Here is a 13,890-nt window from a genome sequence, read left to right as displayed (position 1 = left end):
ACAGAAACCTGCCCACCTACCCCATTCACCTTGATGAGGTGCCAACCATAAGACCTAGCTGAGACCACTAAAAACGTATCTTTAACTGACTTGTTTGAGATAGTTGGGGCAGGACAATTAGGCTGGAGTCCAGGCTCCACTTCTGACATTGTCTTCAATTGTGCCTCTTCCACCCCATTTCCCCAGCAGACTCCCTTTGCTTAGTCCTCGCCTTCAGAGCAGGAATCCCCTGTCAGCCAACCGTGACTGGAAGGAAATTGGGGCCTTTTCCTGCCCATTTATCCCTAGTAGAATTTTCCCTCTTGGTAAGAAATGAAAAGGTAACTTAATTCTTCTCTGTCTCTGCATTTCCCCTCCCCCTCCTCTATTACTTATTTATCTCTGTGAAGCATTTAACTGGATTCACAAGTTGTCCCTTTCCAGCCCTGATAGACCCCTTGCTCCTGAGCCCTGCCTGCTGCTGCCCTGCATCAGCTTCAGGGCTATTGGCAGAGCAGATGCACGAGGAGGAAGGGACAAAGGCCACATCCACAGATTAGGGTTGCCAACTTTCTAATTGCACAAAACCGAACACCCTTGCCCCGCCCTTCCCTGCCTCTTCCCCGAGGCCCCACCCCTTCTCTGAGGCCCAACCCTCACTCATTCCAGCCCCTCTCCCTCCATCACTTGCTCTCCCCCAACCTCACTCACTTTCACTGGGTTGGGGTGCAGGAAGAGGTTAGGGCTTCAGCTGTGGGTATGGGCTCTTGGGTGGGGTCAGAAATCAGGGGTTCATGGCACAGGAGGGGGTTCCAACTCGGGGCAGGAGGTTTGGGGTTCGGGCTCCGGCTGGGCAGTGTTTACCTCAGGCATCTCCCGGTCAGCAGTGCAGCAGGGCTATGGCAGGCTCCCTGCCTGCCTGCCTGGTACTGCACTGCTCCCAGAAGCGGCTGGCATGTCCGGCCCCTAGGCGGAGACGCAGCCAGGTGACTCTGCGCACTTCCTGCACCCGGAGGCACCGCCCCCACAGCTCCCATTGACTGTGGTTCCCGGCCAATGGGAGCTGTGGAGCTAGCACTTGAGGTGGGGGCAGCACGTGGAGCTTCCCTGATTGCCCCTTTGCCTAGGGGCCACAGGGACATGCCAGCCACTTCCAGGAGCCACACAGAGACAGGGCAGGCAGGGAGCCTGCCTTAGCCCCACTGTGCTGCCGACTGGAGCCACCAGGGTCCCTTTTCGACCAGGTGTTCTGGTAAAAAACCAGATGCCTGGCAACCCTACCACAGATCTCTGGCCTCCTGCCTGGCAGGACTAGGCCTCAACCCTGGCTATACACAGGGGTGGTCTTACCATGAGGCAAACTGAGGTGGCTGCCTCAGGTGCCAGACTGGGAGGCGGGGGGGCGCCACTAGGACCCAGAACTGAGACCTTTCAAAGTTTTGTCCCGAGCAAGAGGGCATGGGGGCATCATTTGAGATCCCTGCCTCAGGTGCCAAAATGTTGTGGGCTGGCCCTGACTATACATCTTTGTCACACAAAACACTCAGCCACTGTACATATGTAGCTCTCCTCTCCTACTTCACAACTGAGGGGTGGAGGGAAAGCGTTGTTACTGAAGCTTGAGGCAATGGTAAGGTAACTTAAACTTACAATAGCATCAACATTTCTGATGGAGTGCAAGGGGAACATGCCACATAAAGTGACTTCTCCCCTGGCTTTTCCCACCTCAGCTGACCTCCTGCTGAATTCAAGGGGCCACCTCTAGGGATGTGTGTGAAAGATGAGTTCAGGCTCCAGGCACACTCAACATTTGACCTCTTTGCTGAGACAGTAAAGGGGACAGCTGTTGCCAGCTGTGATCATAATTGTTTTAAGCGACAGATGCTTCTCCATTAGGAACTGGACTGAAATTCCTACCACCTCATTTCATATAGGCCAATGGTTACTGACATGGTTGCAGCAACCTAAAGATAAATGACTCCATGATCATTTTAAGCAGAGCCTCTCAGTTTCGCTTGCTTGAGGATCAGTTCTGTCTTGGGGACTAATGTAATTATTTCAGGGCATTAAACTTATCTGAAAGCTTTTGTGGGAAATCAAACTGTCCTCTATGTTCTCAATCCTCGCAGAAGGCCACAATTGTATGGGCTTATACTTTGTGGTGGTGTAACCATCTAATTGATCCCACACAGGCTTTACCTTCAAACGAGGAAGATGGTTGCTGTGAGTTTGAAACCCAAATTTTTCAGGAAACAACAAGCCATATTTGTATCCAAACATTTATGAACATTAATTGGCTCTCCCAATGCTCATGCGGGGGGAGGGGTCAGTATTATCTTCATTTAGCAGATGGGGAAACTGAGCAACAGAGAGGCCAAATCAATGGCAGAGCTAAAAAGACAGCGTAAGTCTCCTGTGTTGCATTTTGCTGCTCATGGCCCTGAAACAAATTCTCAGACTGAGGCGCATGCCCACAAAAAGGCAGTCCCTTCTCAAAGGATTTTAAGGCTCCTCTCCCCCCAGTTTTTTTCTATTTCCCCAATTTTAAGCTTTCTGCTAAAGAAAATGTCTTTCTCCACTATTATATACTATTTGTATTACCATAGTGCATAGGAGCCCTACTTGTGGACTGGGACCCCTTTGTATGAGGCGCCTTACAAACACAGACTGGAACGATGGTCCCTGCTCAGGAGCCTTTGGGCAGTGAGAGAAAAGGTAGGGACAGTAGCCTGCCACCTAATGGGTTTCCCTCTGTGTGAGGAGAGGGCTGGCTCCAGGACTTGTGAAGAGAGGGAACTCACGAGGAGGCTGTGGAGGGTGACAACACATGCCAGGCCTGGTGGGGGGTGATCCCTGGATATGCACTCAGCCAACTTGGTGGCCTTTTCAGCAGCACAGCTGCCTGGTGGCTTCTGCAGGGTTTCAAAACCACCCCCAGGAACTCTGGGACAGAGCCAGAAAACAGGGACATTCCCAGTTTTCAGTAACACATAGACACTGTCCGCACAGGTCTTTGTGAAGTTCTCCCACTATGGCAGCTCTGCAGGGGCTAGTAATGGTGAAAGCACCAGTGAAACCAGTGCCAGTGTGTTTACCACTATGTCATGGAGGGCTGCTCTGAGCAAGTTCAAGACACAGAGTGGTAAAAAGTCCAGTGGCACATCTACACTAGCCTTTCCACCATTGTGTCAGGGACCATGATGTAGGCAGAGACGAGGGTCAGCATCAGAGTCAAGTGCCAATTACAAGACTTGAACTAGTGATTGAGGCTGAGGCTCAGAGCTGGGGTCAGATACCAAATTCCAGAGCCAAGGGTCAAGCCAGCGTCAGAAGTTGGAGCCAGGGGTCAGCGCCAGGAATGGTTACTGATGGTTAGAAATGAGGCATATGGCAGGAACTGGAGGAGAAGCAGGGATCAGGCACAGAGCAGGCACATGGTGGGAACCAGAAGTGAGGCCTGGCCACTGTAAGCTCATTACTTAGCTCACCACTTCTTCATAGGAAAGTGGACCTGCGCCAGCCTTTGTAACCTGAGCGGAGATCCCCCAAGCATTTCTAGGCAATATTTCTGAGATGTACAGGGGAAGCAAGAAAAAGTGCTCCCCGGAGGAAAATATACAGAAAAGAGAAAGTGAAATATGGAGAAAAGGGACCAGAGAGAGAAAATGGATGGACAGAAAGCCTCTGACAAAGCCAGGTTGGGAGAGACTGAATCGATGAGCGTTTGGAAAGCATTCTGAAGCTGAGAATTGCTAAGTGCTACTGTTGTTGTGAACAAGGAGTAAACAAAAGGCTCATCTTGGGAAAGGGGGGCGGGTGAAGCATAAAGAGGACATTCTATAAAGAGCCCCAGCTCTGGTTTCTTAGATTGCCTGTGCTTAATTATGCTAATTATTCAGTGCAATGCCAGCATTCTAGGGCCCTGTCTACTTTGCAACTTTAATAAGCTCAGTTTTTAACCAGTTGCTGGCATGGCTGGCTCTAAACACAGCTTTTCTCTGTACATCAGTAACCATGGCAACTAGTGGGGGGTCTCACCCCTGCCCAAGGCCTAGCCTGGCACATGGTTCACTGTACACTTTAGTGCAGCTGCTGTGAGTGACAGGACCTCTAGAACCATGCAGATATAACTGGCCTGGCTGGTCTGAGTCAGGGACGGATTTACACCTTACACACCCCATACGCACAGCATCTTCAGCGCCCCCTCCCCCTGCCTACAGCTGACCTTCGATGTAACTCCTCTGAGTGTGTCCCTACCTGTGGGTGGCTGTGTAAGTGCAGTGCCTGTCAGAGGCTTATAGCTTGACTTTAGCATCGAGATAGCCCAGGCTAGTGGGTTTGGAGGTCTCAGCGATCCCACAGTCCAGTTTACACCCCCGGGACCCCATCACAGCAGGGCACAGGATATTTTGCTTAGCAACATCAGGGCAAACCTCTTCTCTTAAATGGTGTTTGTACTAAGCAAGAAAAACATTGCCAGGGCATGAGTTACATGAAATATGTAGGTGCTGGCTTGTCCTTGCAACAATGTACCTGGCAACCCATTTTCCTCTGCATGCAGCTAACCTAGTAACTGGTGTAGTGCAAGTAAATCCTGAAACATTTCTCTCCCAGCACCTGCTGGGAACAGGGGCTTTGGGTAGCTTCCAGCTGTAAGGCACTGCATTGTGGGATGGGGCTAGAGGGATCCGTTGAGCCAGAGTCATGACAGTTGATGTTTCCCATCCACATAGTGTTATTAGTTACCTTGGCCCAGGAACAGGGCTTCCTTGTGACAGGCTCTGGACAAACACACCAGGAGACATGGTATCTGCTCGGAAGAATTTACAATCTACATTGGGAAGAAACTATTTTAGATTGCAGCTGGTCCAGAGCTAAAGAACTGGTGCATCACCAAACATTACAACCAATGCTGGCAGAGGACCTGCAGCAGCCAACTCTGCATTGACAAATGGTACTGTACAAATGTTGCAGATGCGATGCATTCCAAGCAATGGTTTGTTGAACTCCTTTCAGTATTAACCTAGAACCATGGTTGCGTGTTGTGACATCCATGTGATGGGATGATCCCAGGTTTACCGGACAGAATGGAGGGAAGGGAAATAGTTCTGCATTTCAAAATCAAGCTGGTATGGTGTCTAGATGGCTTTGGGGCATGGTAGTAGGCTGCAGTCTGTCCCCTCTAGCATCTATATTTATTGACCTGGATTGTAACTAGGTTGACTGCTACAAACACAGGTTGTTAACGTGTGGTTGTCGTTAGCATCCAATGGTCAATTTGGTGGTCTAAATGAAGTGAGTTTTCGGTCTCAAATGTTCACATCACAAAAGCCACCCTCACAATCCATCCCTAGCTACTTTGTCATAGACCCCAAGATTTGAACAGGCTGTTGAGACTCCATGGTCTTGAGAGGAAGCATAGCCCAGTGATTAAGGTGCTAGCCTAGGGCTAGCGAAACCAGGGTCCAGGTCCCTGCTTCACCAAAACTTCCTGTGGGCAAGCCACTTAGCCTCTCTGTGCCTCAGCTGCAAAATGGGGATAATAGCACTTCCCTAGCTCACAAGGGTGTTGTGAGAGCTCAGGTGCCAGCTTCTTCCAGGCCCTGGGGGTGCTCAATCCCCTGCTCTGCCTCTGGCCCCCGCCCCTTCCCCTCCTCCGAGCACGCCCCATCCCCGGTCCCTCCCAGCACCTCCTGCATGACCTGAAACAGCTGACTGCAGCGTGCAGGAGGTGTTGGGAGGGAGGGGGAGGAGTTGATCAGTGGGGCTGCCGGTGGGCAGGAGGCACTGGGGAGAAGGGGGAAAGCTTGCTGCCAGTGGACGCTAAGCACCCACTAATTTTCTTCCATGGGTGCTCCAGCCCTGGAGTACCCACAGAGTCAGCACCTGTGTGTGAGGGTAAATACATTAGTGTGTGTCTACAAAGAAATTAAACTCCCACAGCTGACTCAGGAGCATGGGGCTATAACATTACAGTGTACACATTCAGACATGGGCTGGAGGCTGGGCTCTGAGATGCCATGAGGAGACAGCGTCCCAGTACTTTGTCTCAAGGCTGAATGTCTGCACCACAGTTTTACGACCCCACAGCCTGAGCTCAGGTCAGCTGACACAGGCCAGCCACGGATGTTTAAGTGCAGTGTAGACAGACCCTTAGAGACGATGAGCTGCTCAGACATTGTGGTAATGGGACCTATAGAAGATAGATTACTTCTTACACTGACAGCTAGGCATTTCCTACAAATCACAGTTTACATCAGTAGCTAAAATCCTAATGCAGACAAGCCCTGGGTTTCTCTAGAACAGGGCTGGCACAGTGGCAAAACAGCATGAAGGAAGCTTGATCCACGGCTACTGATTCTATACCTGCTCTGTGGATAAATGAAGTCTCTAGGGGCTGCGAACATGTCACTTTCACCAACACTAAATTCACATTAAAAGACGTGTCCTCAAGTCTTTTTTTCTAGTGACTGAAGTATCCAAGAATCCACTGACGTAACCTACTGAAGGAAATGTTAGTTAAGAGAAGGCTGCCTTTGTTAAGCTAACACTTATCCTATTTCCTTTCATAATTACATATTGTATTTTATACTGTATGGTCCTTATACAAAGAAGGTGGTGGACTAATGGAAAAGGATGCCGGGAAATCAAGGATACATAACCCCCCCCCCTCAGATCCTGTAATTTTAGGGTTGTCATGGTTTTTACAGAATCCACAATGCAAGTAATAACATTGTGTGTCTAGTCATGCATCTTTCATCCAAGGGTCTCACTTGACAAAATAATTAAAATTAAACTTCACGACCCTTCTGCAAGATTCAAATATTATTCTCACCTTATTCAAATGGGCGAGTGGACACAGAAGTTAAGCGACTTGTTCATGGTCACACAGTAGTTCTGCCTACAGTAGGCTTGTTTGGGGAAATCTGCAGTTACAGTATCACCAGTGCAGCTCCCCCTGTGCAAGCAATGATGGAAGTGCTAGTATAGACAGGGCTCCGGTGGCCACTGGCATATTGAACAAAGTGTTATCTAGACTTAATCTGATACAGAGTATGGCTATACTGCAATCAGAAGTGTGACCTGTAGATGTACCCAGGCTAGCTTTCATCTAGCTAGCCTGACTAACAATAGCAGTGATAGCAGCAAAGAATCCTTTGCTGCTTCTACAGAACCAGACTAACACGGCTACCCCTCTGATACTTAATAGCAGTGATGCCATGGCAGCATGGGTTGTACAAACCCACCTAGGACCCTCAGTATGTACTTGAGCAGCTAGCCTGTGCTGCAGTCACCTTCTAATTGCAGTGTAGACCTACCCAATGGCTAAAAACAGCAGTGCTGTGTGGACACAACGGTTCTTGACCAGTGGAGCTTCACTAGTGGTGCTAGTGAAATGCTGGGAGATTGCCCCCAAAAGTCTGAGTAGATGCAGTTAATCAATGGGAGAACCAGGAAGAGAACCCAGAATTCCCAACTCTTGGTCACATGCTCTAGTCCCTAGCTCCCCCCTCGCTTCTTGTTATATTGTCTATTCTTTACTTACTTTCCATTTACAATCAAAGCACAGGGCTAAAATCTGCTACCTTGTTTTCAGTGTAAACTAAAAGAAAGTTAATTTTCTGTTTGGTCTCCCTGAAAAGAGCTTTGAGATTGTAGCCACCATGCTGCTGCCGCCCAGTTAATCACCCGGCCATGGAAAACAGCAGCACTAAACTGTGATCCCTAGACCTACCCACAGCCTCCAATCACTGCAATGAGGTGTTTACTTCAGAGACCTAGCTTGGGCCATTAAACTCAGCTATCAAAAAATAAACAACCAAATGGAATCAAGGCACTTAATTTAAACAAACAAAGCTTTCTGCTCCCTTCCCACCCCTGCCTTTTACCAGCCTGAGCCTGGCCTCTTTATTCTCATTTTCTGTCTAGTCTAGGATGAAACTGGACTAAGGTTTTCCATACAGACCAACTTGTCCCTCTTTAGCTGATATGGGTCAATACTGGGACAGTTTAGTCTGAATTCTAGATGTCTGGATAAACTGGGACCAGGATCCAATCAAACCCGCTTGTTGTTTTATGAAGACAAATCCTGACTGATGTGGTTATGTCAAATCAAAACAAGCCCCAGTTTAGCCCATCTCCAGGTAAGAGGGTGGAGTCCTGCTGAACAGAAATACTGGCATTAGTCTCTCCAAATAATCATGCCCTACAGATTTCAAAGGTAGTTAACTGTTCGAATTTATTGTCTCCTTTAAATGTTGCCTTTACACTTAGGCAAATCTGGCTTTTTCCTGCGTCTTCATTCTTGGATATAGATTTTTTTCCCATTTGGGAAGTGATTTTAGTGCTGCAAATTATGCATAACAAGGTCATCTCTTTCCTCCTGACACAATAGCTGGAGAAAGCTTGGGCTTGGCCAATTGGCCACCTGTGTAGCTGCACCATCTGCATACCACCGCTAGCGTAGATATGATTTACATCTGTGCAGCTATACTAGTGGCCGAAATCCTAAGGTAGGCAAAGGCCTCAGTCTAGTCGCAGCATGGTGCTTAGATGCTCAAGAGAAAACCTCAGTCATGTTTACCTCTAGCAGTGAAACATCTCCAGAGCCGGATTAACCTTTTGTGGGCCCCTATGTAGTCACTGTGAGCTCCGAGTGTGGGCCTGGTGTGGCAGTGCCATTGGTGCCATAGTATACCCAGTACTGCATCTCAGAGACATTTTTCATTTTGATCACACACCCCTACATGACTATATGCATTGCCATACACAGCTCCCTCAGCCCCCAGTTTTTCTTATTGAGCTGTACACTCATGTGGGTTTACCAGTATCCACAGTGAGTAGAACTTCCATAGTGATAAAGGAAACTCCTCACATGTTTATCTCCTTCCTCATTCAGACCTTCTATAGCCGTGTCTCCAGTATCACCCTATGCCACCAGTCACTGTATGTGGTCCTAGTCTCAGCTCAAAGTTCTAAAGCCAGCAGATACCTGATCAATTCTGACAGATCCCTCCCTCAGCCCCCATCCTGCCATTTGAGCAAGCCACCTGCAAACACCATTTCCCCAAAGTGAGGACTTAGCCCGTGGGAATCTGAAGACACCAGCTTTTCTCCCTCTGCTCCCATCTACATGCTAGTCTGCTACGTGATCACCACCACCTCTCCCCATACTTGTTTCCTTTCTACTTTGGACATGCTCCCCAGCCAGCTGGAAGCTCCCTCTGCAAGCCTGACCTGCTTCCTCTTTCCCTGCTCCCCTTGACATTCCTTTCCTACTGGTGACCTCTGTTCCTTGAGGTTAACTCCAGTGTCTTTAGCTGCTCTAGCTTAATGGCCCCCAGTAGTCACAGAGCTACTTGTAGCTTCTCTGGCTATAGCCAGGGGGCCGATTGCTAAAGGTTATAAAATGGCTGGGTCAATAAGTGTTATTGCATATACACAGAGGGGTTAGCTAAAAACATAAAATGTTCTTGTCGGAATGGTGCAATGTAGCACTACTTTATTTCTTAGAAATCAGAACAATAAAACACAAGAACCAACAGAGGGAGACAAAGCAGGCTGCTCCCTAAAACAGAGAGGAACAACTTACCCTACCTACTTACCCTACAGACTCTAAGCTGGCTATCTGTCTGCAGACTGACTCTCCATCTAGGCCCAGGTGGATTGCACATTTCCCGACAGAGCCTGCAAGCAGGATCAGGACCTGACCCCCTCACCCCCCCACAACACACATTCAAAGTGATAGCTTGCAATTCCACCACAGTCCTCAAAACACCACAATAAACACAAACAATGGGGGAACTTAGGGCTTACCTCAGCTCCAGCAGTGGGAACCAAAGAATGGGTATGCAGGAAAGGCAGCAACATGCTGCCCCCAGTGCTCCCATCCTCTGTTACTTTTAGCAAGACTAGCTGACTCCTGATCTCCCTCTCAGTGGTACCCCTGCTCTCTGCCCAGCCCCTTCCGCCTTCCATCAGCTTGGGGACCCAACTCTCCCTTGATGTGCTGCAAAATGGGTCAAATGCCCTGGAAATGGTTTAGGGGGTTTCTCCTTAAGTAAAAATATAAAAACGACAGCACTTCTCAAGTCAGCAAGGTGCGATGGAACCTGCCTATGCTGAAAAGTTTAGTATAATGAAGAGCTGCTGCTGTCTCCTCTTCTAGTGGAGATGAATGGGGTCTGAATAACTCTACCAGTCAGCCATTCATTTCTGAGAGGACTGACTGAGGTTACCTCTGCTCACAATTATGAATGGCAGATGCAGTTAATGATAATTAGTGACTTACATTTGCACAGCCTCTTTCATCCCACCCACAGCAGCTGTCTAACAACACAGAGCAATGCTACATTTCTGGCCCCATGCTACTATAAAGGAGAATGCTTTACATCCAATCAGAATTGCAGGGAGAAGTTAGGAAGGGGAAATGCAGTTAGTGGATTTAGGATTCAGCCAGGATGCAAGGTTACCACGCCTTCCAAAGATTCCATGAGGTTTTTACTAAACACCAGTGATCAGAACCTCAGATTTACATATCATCTGGAAGATGGCTCCTTCAACAGTACAAGGCCCCTAGCACCATGCTGGGATTTTACTGATTCACACGTAAGATTGCCACTTACTGATCAACCAACCCTACTCTGTCCAGCACCCTAGATTTTCTGCCTTGGACTCTCCACTCCCATCCAATTACTGACAAGGCTCCACTTTAGTTGATGAGATGTGATACGATCACAGCCAGAGGCAGTATGACTGCAGTGCAGGCCATTAAATGCCCATTCATTGCTACAGAAGAAAGCAGTCCCATTATTAATAAGGCCCCCATTAGTCTGGTGGCTAACTTCTACCATTGGGATTTCCTTGAGCAGGGCAATAAAAGCAATCAAAACCTCACCTGCCTTCAAGATGGTTTTCACTGGGGAGATCTGGATGTGGGAAGTATTTCCAGATCTGCATTGCTTAACACTCATGGGAAACATGCAGTCAGTAGCTAGACTCATATGCAGGCTAGATGTAAGCATGTGTTTTTGGTTCAAGGCACTGTTTTCCTTCCCAGCTGCTAAATGAAAAACACACTCCTTTAATTTTCTGTCATCTGCATGCCTGAGGATCACGGCTGTCTCTGAAAATATCTCAATGAAGCCGTTATGTTTGTGCTGGAAGATCAACCTATCCCCACCTGATAATCCAAAAGACTGACCTAGGATGGGTTAACATAGAAAATGTCCAAAAATATCAGATATTTTAGGTGGTCAAAAGGACATGCAACACCTGTGCTCCGTTTTCTACCAAGTCCTGTCTACATTCACAAAGAGAATGGGTTCCTGTAAAAGGTGCTAAATGCTGCAGCATTTGGTGGCATGCGTTTCTGTGATGTGACTTGAACAAACAACATCAATTTTTATTGATCTCAAATGGATCATCTATTCTTACTCCCTTTTTCTGTCACTTAGCCAGTTTCTAATCCATGACAGTATTTTACCTCTCGCCCCATAACTTCTTAGTTTCCCTAATAGCCTCAGTTAATTTAGTTAAAGCTTTTTTAAAGTCCAAATAAATTGCATCAATTAGTTCTTGTTTAATCACACTTTTGCTGAGATGATCTAACTCATTAATGAGGCACAGTTTTCCTTAACAGAAGCCAGGCCAATTTATTCCCATCATATCATGGTACTCTGGGTGCTTCATAATTCTATTTATCATTTCAACTAAAGTGACTACTTAGGAGCTGGAACGGTGCTTTGGATGGGATTGTGTTGCTCCAAGGAGAGAAAATAAAAGGTATAGAATCATACATTTCCACGTGGGTTGAGAGGTCTGTGTGGCATGCCACCTAGGCCCTGCCCTGGCACCATTCAGCAGTGGCATAGTCGAGGCTGAACACTGCTACTGAAAAGCAGGTGGGTAACACATATGATAAGATCTAGCTACCACCCTCAATGATTTAGCACCTTTTAGCCAAGGATCATCCCCCTACGTATGGATTCTGCCCATTTTACTGATTAGGTAATTGAGGCACACAGATGTAACTTTAGCGCCCTCATGGCCAAGATGGAGTCTGCTCTGCAGGCAGCTCTGGCCAAGAGAAGGCGCGTGCAGGAATGCAGCAGGAGAAATCCCTTCCACCCCAGCGGCACCTGTTCCAAACCCCCCAGAGTGAACACCCCCCCCCCACACACACACACGAAAAGTACAATGGATATAACAAAGGGAGATATTTATTTACAGAGGGATGAGATGAGAAATACAACGAGGGGAAATATAGGGGGAGCTGTAGAACAGGGTTGCATCCAAGCCAAGGCCCCATGGGCCCAGTGGTAGCACAGTCTGACAGGGCAGACACCGAGCAGTGTGTCTGCACACAGAGTTCAGGAGTCCTGAGCAAAGTTCCAGTCCAGTGGTGAGTCTTGGGTGCTCCTGGTCGTCTTTGGCACCAGTGAACTTTCCCCAACAAACCCCTCCGGTGCCTCTTCTGCCGCTCTGTGCAAAGCCCCACAGAACGACCCCCTCCCCACTTAACTAGCTACAACCTCCCTCCTCATTCCCAATGCAGAGTCACAAGCCCCAGTACTCACAGCCCCATGCAACTCTGGGCAGCCGTGATACTGGATCCAGCTCTGGCCTGTCCTTCTCAGGCGATTCCCCCCGGCACAGGGCTCCTCCTGGCTCCTGTCCTGGGGTGTCCCCGATCGGCTGCCCTGTCCTTCCCAGGCTTCAGGCAGGTTCTCTGCTGCTTCACCTTGCGAGGGCCTGCGGGCTGCTCCCCTTCTCTCTCCCTCGGAGCTCCAGAGCCACCCCCTGGAGTTTCCCTCCTTTTTTCTCACTCTCCCCCTCTCCCCTAGGAAAAAGATTTAAAGGGGCCATGCTCTCTAAAGCCCAGAATTGAAGTGAAAACCCATATCTCCCACGTCCCAGTCCTTTGCTCTAACTACCAAACAATACTGCCTTGCGTTGTAAAGGAGGTTCTAAAGAAAGAAGAAACTAGGACCCAGCTGTAAGTCAGCATAAACCTCCCCAGGGAATATCCCATGGATTACAGAAGGCCCCTAACACAGTAGAGAGCCAGGTGTGATACCTCAGCAGCAGCTTTGGGTGCAGGGGCATTCCAGAGCAAGAATAGGGGGCAGAGCAGAGGCCGGGCCAGTGAAGTGTGTGCACATGGCTGGGGCCAACCTGCACTCTAGTGATTCTGCAGTGGCACATCAGGACCATTGAAGCTGGGGTGTGATTTAGGGAAGCCCTCAGAACTGTTCTAGCTTGTGCCAGGACCTGAACTGGCCCCCCGTAGCTCCTGCAGAGAGGAGACCAAGCTGCCAAACCTCAATCCCTGAGCTGTCCCTATGAGACAATCTAAGCTACAAGACAAGACAAAGCTATCTCAGGGAAGGTTACTGCACTAGAAGAGATAAGGGGATGGATGGCAGATGTCTGCTGATTGAGAGTAATGCTTTGTTTGCTTCCCTTTGAAGTGTGGTATTAAGGGGAAGTCAAGCACTGACTGCTGTAAAACATTAACCATTTGAAACAGTGGCATAAAACTAAATCTCTGTGCTTTCAGGAGTTTTGGAGAGCTTAGGGGGATTGATCATGAGATACGAACCCTCTCACACACTGCAAATTCAGTTCAGGTCAATAGTGACCCAAAGTCATTCCCATCTGTTGACTGTTTGTGGCCTGCGAGACGTGAGTTGGTGCCTCAATCTGCGCTTGACTGGGGAGATGCCCACATTACAAAACCACCATCATACTCCGCATTTGGTGACAGTCCCAGCTAAGAGGTCAAGAGCTGATTGGGTCACAAAGGGTAGGTCTACCCAGCAATTGAACACTCCTGGCACCCCCAGGTCAGCTGACTCGGGCTCGCAGGGCTCAGGCTGAGGCGCTCAAAATTGCTGTGTAGACATTTGG

This window comes from Mauremys reevesii, linkage group 1 (genome assembly GCF_016161935.1).
Source record: "Mauremys reevesii isolate NIE-2019 linkage group 1, ASM1616193v1, whole genome shotgun sequence".
Classification (NCBI taxonomy): domain Eukaryota; kingdom Metazoa; phylum Chordata; order Testudines; family Geoemydidae; genus Mauremys; species Mauremys reevesii.
Note: the sequence above shows the minus strand (reverse complement) of the source record.